Genomic DNA, 19,404 nt, shown 5'->3' on the forward strand with positions numbered 1-19,404 from the left:
GTCTTCATTTAATTTGAGAAAATTGTCCCCCATTCATCGTTTAATGGAGGAGAGACAGTTCAGCAAGGGATTGAGATAATTTGGGTCATCTGGCTCCACAGCCAAGTACAACTGAGTATCATCAGCGTAGAAATGGAAATTCACTCCATGGTAAAAAATAATCTTACCTAAAGGGAACATGTATAAACAGAATAAAGGAGGCCCAAGAATAGAACCTTGGGGAATGCCAAAGAAGATGTCATGCTTTTCTGATACATCAACATCAACAATCAGCAAGACAGAATAGTTTCTCCCAGTCAGATAGGAATGAAACCAGGATAGAGCATGTGCCTGTAAGGCCAATCCAATTCTCGAGACGGTGTAGGAGGATAGAGTGGTCGATCGTATCAAAAGCAGCTGACAGGTCGAGAAGTAAGATGATGGAGACATTCTTGTTATCAGAGCTCACTCTGAGGTCATTGACTACTTTTAAAAGTGCAGTTTCTGTGCTGTGACCTTTTTTAAAGCCAGACTGGAATTTGTTGTGTAGCTCATTTCCATCTAGAAATTAATTGAATTGTTTATGTACAACTTTTCCTAAGATTTTGCCTAGGAAAGGCAGATTAGAGATAGGCCTGTAGTTATTTAGCACAGAAGGGTCTAGATTCGGCTTCTTCAGCAAAGGCTTAACTGTAGCAGTTTTAAGAGAGTCAGGAAAGACACCACATTCTAAAGAACAGTTTACAATATTTAAGATGTCATTAACCAAACTATCAAGGACTTCTTTAAAAAAGAAAGTGGGAATTGTGTCCAAGGAGCAGGTGGACGAGTTCATCTGCAGGATGATTTTATGGAGCTCTGTTTCACTGATTTTGCAATTGTATTTGTTCTTGTATTGCAATTGTTCTCCCGGTTCAATTGTATTTGTTCTTCCGGTTCATCGCTGGCCGGCCGGTTGCATTGTAAACTGTTGTTATGACCCAGTCTAGGGGTTCTAGGTCAAAACATAAACTATACAAGGACAACCATGAAAAAGTAGTGTTTTTATTTTACACACAGTAAAAAAACATTAAGATTAGCTACGCTAATCAGCTAACAACAACAAGAAATGGCGCCATCCGTAACATTGTAAGCTATGGATGAAGTTTGGCAACATTCAGCAGCTACACTGCGACCAACTTCAGTTACATGCTCATATAGTTACCGCTGCGCGGAGCCGATGGCTGTACCCGGTCGGCATTTAACGTTTAAAGCACTGCACGTCGACAGTGTTTTCTCACTGCCAGTACAGTAGGGGTTGACAGATACTAGCTAGTCCGACCGGTCACACCAGCACTCTGTCCTCGCTGCTCGTTAAAAATGCCCAAATAGGCGTTATTCTGATAAACTGGTCACTATTTGGAATGTTACGTTCTCATCCGGAAAAAAATTAAAACTTTATAACAGTTTATTTTTTGCTTGAAAACAGCTTTTGGGCAAGTCTAAAAATGATAAAGGTAGGAGTAATATATTTCCGGGTCTAAATTGGAATAATGATTACAAAATGACATTATACAGAAGCGTCCTTATAATATAATTTTGCCCTGGGCAAATAATAAGGTGAATAAGAATAGCGCAAACTGGGGTTATATAAACATACTGTACTCAGCTGACAATGAAAAAGTGAAAGAGAAAATGACATGTAGTTGATGGCAGACAGCTACAAAGGCTCATATCTTTGTTTGTGTAACTGAAATGTTAACTGCGAAGGAACCATTTAAATGAAGGTTATGGCCCCTATTCTCCCACAGGCCTTCGGCGCTAAAACGGGCCTTCGGCGCTAAAAAACGTGCCTTGCGCCTGTCTCGGGAAGATATCAACATGTCTTTAGGCTGGTAAATGCGCTTTACGCTGAATGGGCGTGGCGCACTCCCTGAATGGGTGAGAATGGGCGTTTCGGCCTTAAATGCCGGCCTAATGATATCTTCCCAACTGGCGTAAATTTAGCGCTTTGCGCTTTTGAAAACCAGGCCTATTCAGTGCGGCAGTTGCGCGGAGTGCTCCTCTGCCTCTCCCCTGTCACCCTTCTCTGTCTCTCTCTGAAACCAGGCCTATTCAGTGCGCCAGTTGCGAGGAGCGCTCTTCTGCCTCTCCTCTGTCACCCTTCTCTGTCTCTCTCTGACTCCCTCGCTCAGACAGACACAACACACGTCCCATAGGAAAAAGAAGTTGTAAGTTCACTGCCTAGCATGTCCCAGCATGCATTGTGCTACTCCATTTCGCTACTAAATAGCAACCAAATGAGCCGAAATAGATATAAAGGTAGATCGAAATAATGTGTAATGGTAACACAACCTGCAATTGTAGAACATTTCAATATTGGACCAAATAAAACATCGAAATGAAAACACCACCCTATGTGAAACATATATGTCATCCTGGGCCTATATCCCTCGTCGATTTAACGTGATTTAGATAAGTGACAGCCTAACGCTTCTACTGTCATGTCCTACTGTGATGTCCGCTCCAATAAATTGGCTCTACTTCACATTTTAGTTTTACAATAAAAACACATTCATGCAATGACTTTACATAATGTAGGGTATATTTATGTGCATCATCCTACCTGCAGCAGGGGAGAGAAAATGATATCTTTCTGGACAAACTTTCACCAATCTAATTAATCTCATCATATAGGGATAGGCTATATTTTTCTAGCTGATTAGAACATTCTTTTCACTTTGATCTTGCTATAGCAGGGGTGGGCAACTATTTTTCATGGGGGGCCACATGAGAAACCCAGATTGTTGCCGGGGGCCGAACAAATTTTGTCATGCCGTAACCCATGGATGGGCAACTTTGATGATAGAGAGGGCCACAAAAAAAATTCCTCGCTACCAGATTTTGCTGAGGGCTGAACGGCGCCAGCGCGAAAAATTTGGGGCATTTGAAGCCAGGTTTAGAGGAATAACTCATTTTAAATGAGCAATTGTGATGTCATTATTCAGTCTTAAAGAGAGAGGTAGGGCGTGCACATCCGCTTGTAGGTCTCAGGTGCAGGACAAAAAGCAGATAACGTAGAAAATAAATAGAGTCCGCACACTGAATTGAAGTCAGCTCCCAGGTCAGTTTATTTAACGTTTCGACTACAAAGTCTTCATCAGAAATGAAGGAGGAAGTAGGAGGAACACTCATATACAGCCGGTACTCAACACCGATTGGTGGAGAGAGACAACAAGGCAGGTGAATACATTTGTGTCAATCAATGCTCTTTCAAAGCAATACATAGAAACCGGTATACATTTGCATGTAAGTATATGTAGTACAGAGTACAAGGACCTTCACTACTAGCAACTGACAGTTTTATATAAATGCAAACCCAAAGAAAATAAAAAATATATAATATAAATCTATTCAGTGTAAGCAGTGTAGGTAATGTGTTGGGTCACATAGAAAGCCAACACTCCAGATAGAATTAAATAAGAGAAAAATCCCACAGTCTTTCTAGACCATGGTCAGGCTTACCTACACTGAGAAAAGGACAAGGCAGAATCAACAGTATATAGAGGACAACAACTATGTGTTGGACAAGATGAAATAAAAATAGTTTGATAAGGTTAAAATCAATTTAGAAAAGGGCGGTTTTAAGAGGGAGAAAAGTCCCAGAGTAACCACATCAACTGGAAAAGTTGATCAGACCGTACTTAAAGACTGATATACATACACAGATATAAACATGTTGGAAAACAAAGAAAAGGCTATAAAAATGCCCTAATATCAAATGACTCATTCAGGCCCCTGTTGACTGTGTCTAAAGTTGAAATCCAGAAGGCCTCCCTCCTAAGAAGAAGGGAGTTGATATCGCCACCTCTAGGTGGCACTTTGACATGTTCAATACCAATATACTTCAAGGAGGAGATACAATGATGTGCTTGAAAAAAATGTACAGCTACAGGGTTTTTGAAATCCTGCGTTCTAATATCACTCCTATGTTCAGAGATTCTGGTTTTCAAAGGTCTTAATGATTTTCCGATATAAGCCAAGCCACAAATGCATTTGATCATATATATAATATTAGAAGTGGAGCAACTAATGATACCTTTAATTTTAAAACGTTTACCAGTGATGGGGTGGTTGAAGGTGTGACATTTGTAAGTGAAATTACACTGAGCACATCTACCACATTTGTAGTTACCATCAGGGATCTCAGTCAAAAAATGAGAAGGTGCCGGCTGTCGCAAGTGAGACCTGACCAATAAATTCTTTAAATTAGGAGGTCTCTTATACACAACACGTGGGGGAATTGAAAATACATTGTTAAGGGAGGAGTCAGAACTTAAAATATGCCAGTGTTTTTTAATTGTTTTTTCAAACTGACAGCCAAGAGGAGAGTATTGCACCATACAGTTCAGACGTTCGTCTCATACTTTTTTATCCCTGGTAGTGAGACACTCTACCTGAGAGCTGACACGGAATTTATCTGACGCTGGTTGAATCCATTGATCAGGATAACCTCTCTGTCTAAAACGTGACTCCAGGTCTAAAGAGTGTAAATTAAATGACTCGTCTGTACTACAGATTCTGCGAATACGTTTAAACTGGCCAACAGGAATGCCCTTCTTGAGAGGAGTTGGATGGTAGCTCCATGCTGACAGCTACCATCCAACTCCTCTCAAGAAGGGCATTCCTGTTGGCCAGTTTAAACGTATTCGCAGAATCTGTAGTACAGACGAGTCATTTAATTTACACTCTTTAGACCTGGAGTCACGTTTTAGACAGAGAGGTTATCCTGATCAATGGATTCAACCAGCGTCAGATAAATTCCGTGTCAGCTCTCAGGTAGAGTGTCTCACTACCAGGGATAAAAAAGTACGAGACGAACGTCTGAACTGTATGGTGCAATACTCTCCTCTTGGCTGTCAGTTTGAAAAAACAATTAAAAAACACTGGCATATTTTAAGTTCTGACTCCTCCCTTAACAATGTATTTTCAATTCCCCCACGTGTTGTGTATAAGAGACCTCCTAATTTAAAGAATTTATTGGTCAGGTCTCACTTGCGACAGCCGGCACCTTCTCATTTTTTGACTGAGATCCCTGATGGTAACTACAAATGTGGTAGATGTGCTCAGTGTAATTTCACTTACAAATGTCACACCTTCAACCACCCCATCACTGGTAAACGTTTTAAAATTAAAGGTATCATTAGTTGCTCCACTTCTAATATTATATATATGATCAAATGCATTTGTGGCTTGGCTTATATCGGAAAATCATTAAGACCTTTGAAAACCAGAATCTCTGAACATAGGAGTGATATTAGAACGCAGGATTTCAAAAACCCTGTAGCTGTACATTTTTTTCAAGCACATCATTGTATCTCCTCCTTGAAGTATATTGGTATTGAACATGTCAAAGTGCCACCTAGAGGTGGCGATATCAACTCCCTTCTTCTTAGGAGGGAGGCCTTCTGGATTTCAACTTTAGACACAGTCAACAGGGGCCTGAATGAGTCATTTGATATTAGGGCATTTTTATAGCCTTTTCTTTGTTTTCCAACATGTTTATATCTGTGTATGTATATCAGTCTTTAAGTACGGTCTGATCAACTTTTCCAGTTGATGTGGTTACTCTGGGACTTTTCTCCCTCTTAAAACCGCCCTTTTCTAAATTGATTTTAACCTTATCAAACTATTTTTATTTCATCTTGTCCAACACATAGTTGTTGTCCTCTATATACTGTTGATTCTGCCTTGTCCTTTTCTCAGTGTAGGTAAGCCTGACCATGGTCTAGAAAGACTGTGGGATTTTTCTCTTATTTAATTCTATCTGGAGTGTTGGCTTTCTATGTGACCCAACACATTACCTACACTGCTTACACTGAATAGATTTATATTATATATTTTTTATTTTCTTTGGGTTTGCATTTATATAAAACTGTCAGTTGCTAGTAGTGAAGGTCCTTGTACTCTGTACTACATATACTTACATGCAAATGTATACCGGTTTCTATGTATTGCTTTGAAAGAGCATTGATTGACACAAATGTATTCACCTGCCTTGTTGTCTCTCTCCACCAATCGGTGTTGAGTACCGGATGTATATGAGTGTTCCTCCTACTTCCTCCTTCATTTCTGATGAAGACTTTGTAGTCGAAACGTTAAATAAACTGACCTGGGAGCTGACTTCAATTCAGTGTGCGGACTCTAATTATTCAGTCTTAACCACCAATATTTGATCCTTTTCCTCACTCACTCCTATGTCACCACCTGCTCTCCCTGCAGGGCTTGAAATTAACTTTTTTCACAACCTGCCAATATGGCTGTTAGATTTTAAAGTTACCAGCCAATTAGAATTTCCACTAGCCAAAATGTTTTTCTTGAAATAAACCAGAATATGAGTGGGTTAATTTAAGCATAAGTATCAGTAAGTGGCCCGGAATTCTCAAAGCATTTGGACACTTATTCAGCGGGTATATTGCATGTTGCGTTCAAGTGCACTGTAAAAAAAAAAAAAAAAAAAAAAAATCCATCGCGGGCCACACAGGGGGCGCCCGCGGGCCGCATACGGCCCGCGGGCGTATGCGGTGGTATGTTGCCCATGTATGTGCTATAGTGTAACGTATTTACATGCTTGCTGTATTTAAACTGCAGTTAGATTGGTTTGAGAAGCATAATAATATGGAATAATAGCCTATATATGGAGACAGACAGACGGGATGAAGGGAGGGGGGGGGAGCAGGGCGCTTGGCTTTGTCTGGTTTTACAGGATTTCTCCTGGAATTGGAGCTTAAAAGGCAAGCGTGTGACTCTTTACTGCACTTCTCCAATGAGTGGACTGTGCATAATTTTACGCTTAAAAGGCGCGGTTATAATGGTTGAGGCTGCGTGTAGCGCTGATACCAAGATAGCGAGTGCGCTGGTCCACACCAACTAATCTGCGCCGCCAGGCCTTAAACGCAGTTTCTACGCCAATTGCAACGATAGGGCCCAAAGAGTCTACATGTAGTTGCAAACGATGGCAGTTATTTTTCTCTGTGACATTCTGGGGAAACGTGTATGTTACAAAGACAACAAATACCTCATGCAGTGCAAAAGGACGATTCAAGTCATGTGGGCAGCAGACTTTACATATGACTTTATATACAGTATACTAGAGTTGTAGTACTCAAGACCGGTCTTGGTCTCAAGATCACATTTTGATGGTCTCGTCTCGGACTCACCCTCCCTCGGTCTCGGTGTTGACTCGGTCTTGGACAAGCCGGACTCGGGACTGGCATGTTCTACAGAGCGACCCTGTTGTCAAATCCCCTTGCAGAATTGCTTTTAGGAGATCTCGGTCACTCAGAGACAGACTGGTGCACAGTGCCATGATAGTGCCATTAGTCGCTGCACCTTAATAAAATATTTTTCCAGTGAATCAAGCGCTTCAGGATCCTCTTTGTGTTTACCCATTGAACTGTTGTTGTTATATACTGTATTATAGAGAGGCAAAGTGACCGCCTACTTCCTGCTTCAGCACTGCACCAGAGATTTTCATCCGCTATTTATTTTCCCATAGACATTTCGTAAAATGCGTCTAAAAATAGTTTTACTGGTTCAAAACAAACGGTACAGATATATTTAGAAACAGGAGAGATTGCATAACATTTCACTCAGACCAAAACATTAAAAAAAATACGGGTTTAAAGAAAATATTTTTTCGATGTTTTTTTAAGTTTTGGTCCGAGTGAAATGTTCTATGGTCTCTCCCGATTATAGCGTTAGCTGAACCGTTTGGTTCGACGAAGTGACGTTCCACTCTGCCTCTCTATAGGTTATGGATCAATGAGCGACCAGCCTTGTTCAGAATCAGAATGATGGAAGATTAGAGGTTTCTCCTCCTTCCACCACAGCAGTGGTACGTACATTCTTTTCATCTGAATCCTGGAGAGATGAAATGACAACTGCTTTTCCCCCTCTTCTGCCTGCCTGTCCCACGAACCATTTTCTGCATTTCACTGCATTTTTCCTGCATGGTTTTCTGCGTCATCATGCAAGGCCAGGGAAATCATAATAATCAGTTTTGCACGCGTGCATGCACGCACACATGCACACGCAAATGACCATTTTGCTATTCCACAAAATAATAGTCGGTGCAGCTCAGCCACCATCACAGAACGAAAGACGAAAGATGAAATCACAAAAAACTAATGTCGCCCTGTTTATTTCAAGCACACCACTGTAAACATATCTCTTCTGTAGCTTATACCCCCCCCCCCCCCCACACACACACACACACACACATACAAAGACAGGACAGTCAGAGGTCATGGGTCAATTCCATTAACTTTACACCAGATTTCCGATTACTGAGGTGGCAGTACGTTCATGTAATGAGGTATAGGGACAGGGGAGAAGAAAGGGAAAGAACAAGAGGACAAGGAAAGGAATGAGATGGTTTGATAGAAAGGGAGGAATAAACCAGGGGGAGAAAGAGAGAGAGAAGAACGGTATAAGAGAGGGAAAGAGAGGAGGAGACTGATAAGGGAGAATGAGAGAAAGATGGAGAGAGAGATAGGAAGAAAAATGAGGGATGGAAAGAGAGGGGGAGAGGCTGGCTGATGGGGGGAGAGCTGGAGAGGGAGGCGTGTCTCTAATTGAATGTATGGATTTCCATGTACTAACACAATACCCTGTCACGTCCTGCCTGTCCCATGGCCCAAATCAGTCAGATCCATAATCCATCATTAGCTGTAGAAATGCCAATCAATACTAATGTAGCTGGGAACTGTGGCTTAGAGAAACTGGATGAACATCAGGTGATTTTGAGGGAATAAGTTGAGCTGAATCCACAGAGAGATTAAAACTATGGCTGTCAGTGTTAACGCGTTAATTGCCATGCGATTAAAGGATGGCTTTACCGTGGTGAATATGAAGATCTATTAAATGTTATGCACCTATGGAGTTGGAATCCGTTGAAATTTTTAAAATTGGTCGTTTCTACACAGAGAAATCAAACAAAACCCACTCTCTGGTGTGGGGTGGGGGGGGGGGAGGGGAGGGGCGGTTGCGGGAGGCAGAAATCCTCCACTTCCCACAATGCACTGGGCTCATGGTTTTCCAGTCCACGCCCAGCCCGCAGGCCCTGGGGGCAAACTCCTGTAGATGGCGGTAATGCACAAAAAGCTGATTACCAACCGCCATAAAACAATAGAAGAAGAAGAAGAAGAAGAAGAAGAAGAAGAAGAAGAAGAAGAAGAAGAAGAAGAAGAAGAAGAAGAAGAAGAAGGCCCTGGGGGCGCTGCCTGAAAAACAAGATTATTCACGCAATCTTGCTACTACTCAACTTTACTTCGTTCATCAAACGATAATGGCAAGGGTTAAATGTGTAGTTAGCTCGTGCATGGCGAAGAAGAGGAGAGAAGCAGAGGAAATGGGCAAAGCGCTTATTTCGCATCGTTTCCCAAGATTGAGCGCTACGGCTAGCCTAGGTAGCTAGCATTAGCATAGGGCTCCATTAGCTAGGACTAGGCCCAGAGTTTGCAGTATTCATTTCAAAGAGGACTATCAACGTTCTTTTCTAGCCACGGAGACAGCTCAGAGTCGGAAAAGATTGGGGGAAGACTGCTTGCAATACAAATCTACAGCTCTGTGTCGATAGCTGCAATGTATATTTTTATTCATTTTGATTTCGTTTTAAAATGCTTGATTTTACCTGTGTTGTCTTTTCACCATCATCGCTGGCCAGCCTCCCCTCGCTGTCTGCATTTTCACTTTCCAGGACTTGGCATATATCATCAATTTAAATTTGTGAATTATAAAGTTATATATAGATATATATTTTTTTCCATCACTTACCACAGCAAGTCAAGGATTTGAAATCATTCAAATATGTTTTCATTCAGATGTGAATTCAATCCATAAGTAACACAATGACAGAATGTGGCTATTTTGGTCATGGGTTTCATACACTTTCTGTAATAAAACATCTAAAGCAAAAATCTTATCAGATGGGGTGCTCTCGGACATAATCTTATCAAATGAGGGTCAATGGTCTAATTTGGCACCGTTTAGGGGTCCTTGACATGAAAAGTTTGAGAACCACTGTCTTAGAAAATGCAGTAGGATTTCTATTACAAATTTATGGAATGAAGACATTTTATAGGTTGGTGTGAAAATCAACAGCTCTGCATCCCATGTGTTTATACTTTATTTTTTACAACAGTAAAAAGTTCGCGTTTCTTTGGTTAACACAGTAGTAAGTATTGATGCAGGTGCAGAATGAATAGATGCCAGCAATAACTGCTGAAAGACCTCTAATCTACTGCATCTAATGTAAATATCAACCTGGCTGCAGCTTTTACAACCCCATAGTGGCAAATAACCAAACTACAAGCAACATATATTTGAAATTGTAAGTTCTGACAATATGTAAACACTATGTACAATGACAAATGGATGTTCAAAAAGCATAGTTCAAAGAGTTCTAATCTGCATTGTCCAAGATGTAGCCTACAGATAATGAAAAATGTATGCCTAATTTTAAGAGTTGAAATAGTTCTTCTGTGTCATGGAGTGTTTGCTGGAAGCCACGGTATTATCCATCAGGTGAAGGGTACACAGATCGCCTGCACAGCAGTCTCCGGCGGCCTGTTCAACTGCCTCTCCTTCCATACAATTCCGCAATTCCTCTGCACTGGATTCTGGCTCATATGGTGTTCGGTAGCCCTGAATGTCAGAGTTTATTAGCACACTTTGGAAATCGTCTTCATCCATATCAAACTCTTCAATTTCACCAGAAATATTTCTTCTAGCCATGGTTCTTTGCAAGGAGCTAGGGGAGCTAACGTTAGCTAGCCTAGGCTATGTGGTGGAAAAAGATGGCTGCCCACTGTTTTGGTTTTGCCTCTAGAGGCGGGACCATGGCGGCACACCCACACAAGATTTGAAAAAAAAAAAGTTTAAAGCGGCTCATCTTCCGCAAGTGTGGTACACCGCTCTGACGCGGTCATGACGTAAAACGCGTCAGAGCGGTGTACTAAATATGTGCAAGATAAGGGAGATCAGCCAGGAGGGTTGAGTGAGGGGAAATAAAGGCTGCTTATCTAATCCAACTACTGACATTGTAATGACACAAATGTGGTTGAAAATCAGGAAAGCCGGCCTTTAAAGGCCCATTCCGTTGGTTCTGGCGAGAAATAAATGTGCACAAAGTGTTTATTATTGGCACTGAGTGAATGCGCCTTGACGTAACTTAAAAATGGCGACCAGGGGCGTTTCTCTCCGACCAGCCGTTCAGAAGATACATGGAAAAACCGTAGTTTCGAAGGGGATAGCATTTCCCGCCACAGCTAGAGGATGTGACGTCTGCGCGCGTTCATGTCCTAGACGGCTACAGGAAATGGCTAAACTAGCTTTTAACGTTACGTTCGTCGCTAGCTGCTAGCAAAAGGAAACAACACAGACTCCAGAAAAAGTCCACACTAAATGAATAAATAAATATTTATCTAATGAAGCCCGTCTGGCCAGACAGCAGCAATGTGACCGACATCGGGGGGAAACTAGAGTCAGGACTGTGTTTTCGGTTCATGAAGGAAACTTGCTGCTTGTAGCTACTGTAATGTGGTTTTGACCAGATAACGTTAGCTGCTTGCTAATCGATTTTCAAGATTCAGGATTTTTACTGTCACTCCGTAGTACAAGGATCTGACCACCTGGTCAGAAACTCTGCTAACATTACCGTCTTGTGTGAAGTAATGCAACCCTAACGTTACTACCGTTATGCTTATGGTCATGGAACATTATTGTTTGACTGCATTTAGCTGCGGTGGTGAGTCGTTAGCTTGATGCTATACGCGGCTAACTAATAGATTTAGCTATATTTATAGAAATGACCACCACTAATAACGTTACTGTCTTGTGTTGATAATGAATCTAACAGTCGGAAATATGCCTAACGTTAGCCTACTGTCTGTTATGCTTACGGTACATTGTTTGACTGTTCAGTTTGGTCAACTCCAGGCATTACACGGTACCGTACATACAGGGGGAGCAGGCTATTTCCTGGCTTGTGCTAACGTGAGTATCCACTTCAGTTAGCTGCAGTGGGACTGCACATAGTAACGTTAGCTTGATGCTAATCGCGGCTAACTAATATTAACTCATTGAGTGCCAATGACGACTATAGTCGTCAATTCAAATAGTAACGTTCAGTGCCAATGACGACTAAAGTCGTCAATTGCGTTTTTTGACGGTGGGACGTGGATTAAAGCCTGATCCATCTCCTGTGAAAGTATGGTGGATGTTGAATGTGTAAAAGCTATTTTACAGACCCATTAGGTGGTGACAGTGCTCTCCAGATTACAGAAAGGCGAGGAAAAAACAGAGAAGAAGTCATGGGGAAACGGAAATCGCATCCGTATGCATCGATATGCATGAAGCATAACGTTAGCTGTGCCTGCAACAGCCAATCTGCTGCCACAATTGAGCCCCTGCGTGTCCGCTGCGATAGCCCATCCGCATGATTAGTGGTGGAGTTGTTATTATTCTCAATTGGAAGCATGGGAGCCGGTGACAAATACACGCGGAACGCTGTAAAAAAGCTGGATGTAGCGCACTTTTCAGTACAGAGCAAACGCAGCAGAGAGCCACCATGAGACACTCCCACGGAGTTGGGGTTTGCAGTTGAGCGGGGTGGGGCACGCAGGGCAGCATGCAACACTGACCCAGACAGACCCAGACAGCAGGACAGGATTGGCAAACGCAAGCTAGAATATCTGATGGCCACCAGCAGTAAATCAAGACCAGCAAGAAGCTGCAACCAGCAGAGCACGCAGGGGCCAGCGCTGCTGGTTGCAGCTAAAAAATATTATTTTGCCAAACAAAATTCCTTTGTTTTCACTGTTTTATTGAAGGAAATTATTTTTGAGGTGTGACTACATCAGAAAATATTAGCTTCAGAGTCAGTCATGTGCTTGAAATGCTTCATTTCACAAAAGGCTAATTATCTCAGCTTCTAATTTGAAACGTCTCTTTTTGCTGAAATCAACCTATCTTCTCCGGCTCATAACTAAAGAACGGAAAATGATATCAATAAACTTTTTTTTGCTGATGATAGAAGAGAGTCTCAACGTTCTTTGGGCATGTTCAGTGTTTACATAGTAATATCACACAATATTCTGTGGGCCTCGAGAAATCAATGAAAACGCTCTGAAACTCTGGCACTGGGAGCATCCGTTTTCCAAAAGTGGCTGGCACTCAATGAGTTAATTTACATTTATAGAAATTACCACCAGCCCCACTAATAACCTTACCGTCTTGTAACCGTTGTAAATATGCCTAACGTTACTTAATGAAACATTGTTTGATTGTTCAGTTTGGTCAACTCCAGTCATTACACGGTACATACAGGGGGCAGGCTATTTCCTGGCTTGTGCTAACATGAGTATCAACTTCCCCGCAGCCAACGCAAGCCAAAACACGGCCAAACATGCCACAATAACGTCCCCTAATTCATCGAGAATCCTTCCTGGGCATCTCGAGGCTGATCTGACCGATAAATTGTCCAGGTTGCCGTTTTCAAGTGACTTTTATGAGTTAACGTTACAAAGCAACAACAGTTCTGCTGTTGCCAGGCAACTGATTGTGCGCGTGCGAGTATGGTGCCCATGCGTCAGCTCGTTCACACGCTGCCTGCAGTTACACTAACGGCCACCGGCGTCAGTAATAGTGAGTATTGACGGATTGGGCCTTTAAGGGCCGGCCATAACGCGTTTTTTTTATCACGTTAATCGCATGCCTAATTTTGTCCCTTCAACGCACCCGTACTTGTAGTCAAGCCGTTCGGTTTCCTGTCTCCTGCTTGTGCAGGCATGGAAGAGAACGACAGCAATACGCTTCTAAATGGCTCGTTTTACTTTAAAAAACTCCCCAAATGGTAGTGGACAAGTCGAGAGCCGTAGTTTGCACCTTGTTTAAAACGGAATTAAAATATCACCGAAGTACATCGAGTTTGAGGCGAGCGATCACCTAAAAGTAGCTAGCGGCCGGCTAGCAGCCAGCTAGCTAGCGTGAGACTCATCACTCATTCTTCCTTCAGAGTCTCGGATGCACGGGTCCTCTAACCACTGGGAGGTCAGCTCCAATGCCTTCACGCGCTATACACGTTATCAATACACAGTTTCCAATACCGAGCCATTATTCACATGGAAGTGCCAAAGTTTTTAGCTCAGACACAGCCTTCTTCGGCCGTATCATTTTGGGTTTCGACTGCTCCACAGCGCCGCCGCCGGAAGTATCGGTTCTAGATATACTTTGTAGACATTGTTACTTCCTGTCTACATTCCACTTCTATTGAATTGAAAATAAATCTAAAATTCAAGATCACAAAGTACATTTATTTGATTCCCAATCACGAGACACTGGTAAGAATGATCTAATTAAAAATGCTTTGAAATGCAAAATAATGCCATTTTAAACATGCGATACAAAGATGCGATTAATCGCGATTAACTATAGTTAATCGCAAGATTAATCGCGATTAATAAAATTAATCATTTGACAGCCCTAATTAAAACACACACACACACGAGGAGGTTTTTCTATTGAGGCACAGGAGGATGGTCCTCCTCTATTTTTTAGAAGAGATTGGGGATTTTATATAATAATATTTTTTTTAAATAAAATATCAATCAAATGTGTTTTTTTCTGATGTGCGGACGCTCAGTTTTTTCCTTCATTATATTCTTAAAATACTTCAACAACAGTGACACCTGTAGGGCACTGATGGAAAGGAGAGCTACATGCAGACAGGAGTCTGGCCCGGCCCTTAGGGAGTACGGTACAAAAACATTACCCCTGGGGGCGTTTATTTCTTTGGTAATTTATCTAATGCAAAAATATGATTGGTTGAAAAAAACTTGCAATTCACAGGGATCAATACCAATCAATTAATTTATTCAACCAAATTGGTTGTTGATTGGATAGATCGGTAAGATTGACATTGTATTCTCCAATGTTGAATGAGTCTCTCAACGCTGAATCCAGTTCACTACGAGGAAGTGATGACATCAAAATTCCACTTTGCTGTGATGAGCTGACAGGAATATATAGATTTACACGACACTGACGACAGTAGCAGCATATTATATTTCCCCCTTATTTTTATTTACTTTTTATCAAGCAGTAAGTTAGTCCACAAGCCAGACAGTCGTTGCATTGCATTACGAGCCAACACGAGTTTCGAGTTGCGGGCCACGGTACGGAGTGGAGACCGAATAAACTGGGATATTTGCAACGTCTCGGCTGCATGCGGTTACACTACAGACGGCATGGATGTGCAAGTACGTCAATTAATTTCAAGTTATCCGGGCCTTCTAGTAAATTCGGTGTGCAAATGGTCCACCAAGCAGCGCAATTTTTTTTCGGATTTATGTTTCATGCTGCATAGCCTGTCATTTTTCTTAATAAAAACCGCAACCTTAAACTCCCACATTTTTAAACTGAATTTGGCCCATAAATCCATGGCTGACAGCGAGCTCGTTTTTAAAGCGTGAGTGGTGGTGATCTTTATACCATATGAAAGTAGAAAAAATAAGGAATCGATTGGGACCAAGCATGTCAACCTATAGCAGGTCGGGAAGGGGGGGTAAATAACGCTCCAAAGTGGATGAATTGGTATGTAACTAAACGAGTTTGTTGATAGTGCAGGCCAGGGGAAGGCACACTCTGGTTCCAGATGAAAGAAAGTGTAATTTAACGCTATTTGACAACAGTTTCGGCCGTAGCCTTTGTCAAGTCTCATAGCCTACAATCACAGTGCAAGACAGCCATTATAAAGACAGGTGGGCTGATTGAATGGACAACACCTGTCCTCAGAGGTGTAGTGCTATCAGGAGAAGTGGGGGAACGCACCTACAGTATATGGGGAACACCCGCACAGGTCCCAACAACCCCCCCCCCCCCGCGCGCCCCCCGCACACACGCACACACACTGACACACACGACAGCTCTGAAACTAAAAAAGACGTATATGGGCACAGCAGAGCAGACTCAGCAGAGTCAGTTATCAACAGCTAAACAATCTCTCAACAAGTCTCAAGCATCACACAAGTTGCACAAGGCATTGATCATCATTTGGCATGGCGGCCGGCATTTTTAGTAAGTAGCCTAACTACCATTTTGTGGCGAATTCTGGCGATGCAAATTGCAATGGGGTGATTAACGCTAACTTTTGATGCAGCCATGTTGAAAAGAAACACGCTTTTAACATTGTTTCTTCATAATTGTAAACGTACCGTTTTAGCAGCTGGTCCAAAAAATGAAAGGATTTTTGGCTGCCTTTTCATCTTTACTTGTTATAGTGAGGTAGCCTACTGGGAGAAAAAAAAACTGATTTGGATGCTGAAAAAGCCAGCGAGTTAAGGTGGAATGTTTCCTTCTTCCTTCAAGCCACGAGTTGATACCATGTGAATCATTCATCCCACCTTAAATATAGGTGGAATGTTTCCTTCTTCCTTCAAGCCACGAGTTGATGCCGTGTGAATCATTCAGCCCACATTAAATATAGGAAGAACGACAACTTTGCCCAGTTTCACTTGTTTTATTGGCTCCACATGCGCACACACACACACACACACACACACACACACACACACACACACACACACACACACACACACACACAAAACATGCCATCCATAAGTAACACAATCTAAGCTAGTGTAGAAGTGAGTAACTACAACTTCAACTTCAACTTCAACTTTATTGATATCCCGAAGGAAATTTGGTTTGCAGCAGGCATGTGGACATATAGTACAAAAACGTCAACATCAGCAGACATCGGGTGACCAGAGCACGTTCAAAAATAAAAGACAAAAATAAAAGCAGTTAGTGCGAGCGATTCAGGCGAGCACTGCAGCGGCCAAACACTGATGTTAGCACGCAAGTTAATGTTTGATACCTCCCGGGGGACGTCTGGCTGTCTGTACCCCGGGAGCGGTGCTTAAGCGTGGGCAACTGCGCCAGCAAGGTCCGGCCAGTGGGTAACGTAGGTCCCTGGAGGACATACTAGCGCGGGTAGGAACAGGATGGACGAGTTGCTAGCCGATTAACTAGCCAGATCAACTCCGGGAATGTGATCATTGTTGGGAGGAATTGTCGGTCAACATCGGTCATGAATCATACAAACAGTCATCCTAAAGACACTAATGCACACAAGCATAGAATATCATATACCTACGCCGATTAAAAAAGAAAAATATATTTTATTTTTTAAGGAGTAGGTCTGTGGTCTGTACGCGTACACTTCCGGCGGGAGAACGTACAGGGTGGGCGGGGCGATTGGCGCTCCGGCGCTGCAGATGGATGTATCTCCATAAAAGGGCAAACCTACTCAGCAGACCAAGGTGGTCTTTCACCTGGCCGACTGTGTACAGTACCGGGCGGAGGACAGCAGGGACCTCGGTCTACTTTTCCGCCTATTTCTACCCGTTCAGGCAGTGATCACTTTTTGGCACAACACCGGCAGAGGTCCCTAGCAGACAGTGGCAGGGCCGGGTTTTTGAACGAGGTCATTATGGCCGATTAACGGGCCAAGAACTAAAGCTAAACAGCACTGCTGTGTTGGGTGTTTGCTTGTGCTGTGTGACAATGTAGTTCTCCTACATAGTACCAATCATCTTCCTTCATATCTTTAGAATTATAATGTCAATATATCGATACTCTGAGCAATACTAATACTAATAGAATGGAATGTTAAAGGATAAGTTCACCCCAAAATGAAAATTCGGTCAGTATCTACTCCCCCCCCCCATAGACACACTGCATAAAATAGGCCACGCCCATCACGGGGGAAAGCCCTCCATTCACTCCCATACACCAGCGTAATTTTCTTTGAATTAAACATAGCTGAAAGCTGTTGTGTGGTGGACTGCACAGACAACAAATGTACAAAATTAATTAAAGTTTTTTTGTACTGCCGAGCAAAACAAGGAAGCCATTGAGAATTGGCGAGAAGAAAAATGTGGATCTAACTGTCAAGGAAGTAAGTTGGAGTGTTCATCTTCCGTATATATGATGTTTGTGTGCAAGATGCAACCATGCACATGACAGGATTGGGGGAGTTTTTGTTTTCCCCCGTTTTGGGCGTGGTTTCTGAATGATGACGCACTCCGCAGTGTCTCTATGCCGATGTATCTACGCCACATGCTCCAAGAAGGTGGGGGGCAGATACTGTACCATACAGTAGCCTGCTACAGTAAAAATTTCAGCTAAAAACAGGGTGTAAATGACATCTTCTCAAGTCAACTTGGCATCTCAGGGCTTGTGGAGACTTGGATTATAACAGGCGAGCAGCATGAAGCCAACCGCCCGCCCCCACAGTCACCCCCCCCCCCTTCCCCCATGGGGGGTGAATAGATATTAATCATTAATTCATTGCTGGGTAACTTATCCTTTAATAAGATAATTAAAAACGTACAGTCAATCAGATGTGTCCAAATCTTTGACTTGTAGGCCGCTGTATAATATAATGTCATAAAAAAGAACATTCCCTTTGCTGTTAATTATCCTTATTGAGTTATCCTGTTTATGTTCTATTTGGGAAATGTATAATGAAATGTAATCTCGTTCATTAATATTCTGTTTTGGCAGTGGAAGTTAGATTCGAAAGCCGTCGAGATTTTTCATTCTGAACACGGCCAAGGCTGCACTGTCAGTGGAGGAGGTGTGAGAGGCGGAGACGTCTGTGTGCAGTGCTGTAACTAGCCAGCCGCCTTCTAAAGGCAGCTAATTTGAGCTAAGATGAATGCCCAGTGGGGAGCGAGACAAAGTTATGCCCCAGCTGGCCGTCTCTCGCCCCCCAGGTATAAACTAACTAAAGATAGCCGTCTACACAGTCAAGTCAATATTACAGTCTTTTTCCATCACAAACAATAATATTCCTTTCCTTGGCAGTGGTGTTGTGTGCTTTATAATATGCAAATACTGTGCATTGGGCTTTGTTGCAAGGTTGGTAGGGTTAGGGTTGTTTTTGTTGAGGGTAATTGGATCGCTCTCGTTGCTGTGCTCAAAGGAATGTACATAATATGTTAAATGTCATGTTTGAACAATGTGTTTGTTTATCTGAAATAATGGTGGAGTGGTACATTTGCTATTTTGCCTTCATACTTAATTTGGAAACTCATGACCTTAGAATGGGTCGTAATGACTTGGAGTGCGTGCGCAGACGTGATTGTATAATTCTAGACAAAGTGCTTTTACACAGTATATTTGTGCTACATTCAAATGTCCCATTACTTTTCTCACAGAAAGCCTCAGCTTTCAGCTTTGCAAAGATTTCAAAGAGGTCCACTTTGAAATGTGAAAATGACAGTGATGCTGTCTAAATGCCTGTCAAGCCGGGAGGAGTCAAATGAGACAGACTGGCCATTTGACTGGCAGCTGGAATAAAGGAGGACATCAAATCCC

The sequence above is a fragment of the Poromitra crassiceps genome (assembly GCF_964638095.1).
Source record: "Poromitra crassiceps genome assembly, chromosome: 1".
Classification (NCBI taxonomy): Eukaryota; Metazoa; Chordata; class Actinopteri; order Beryciformes; family Melamphaidae; genus Poromitra; species Poromitra crassiceps.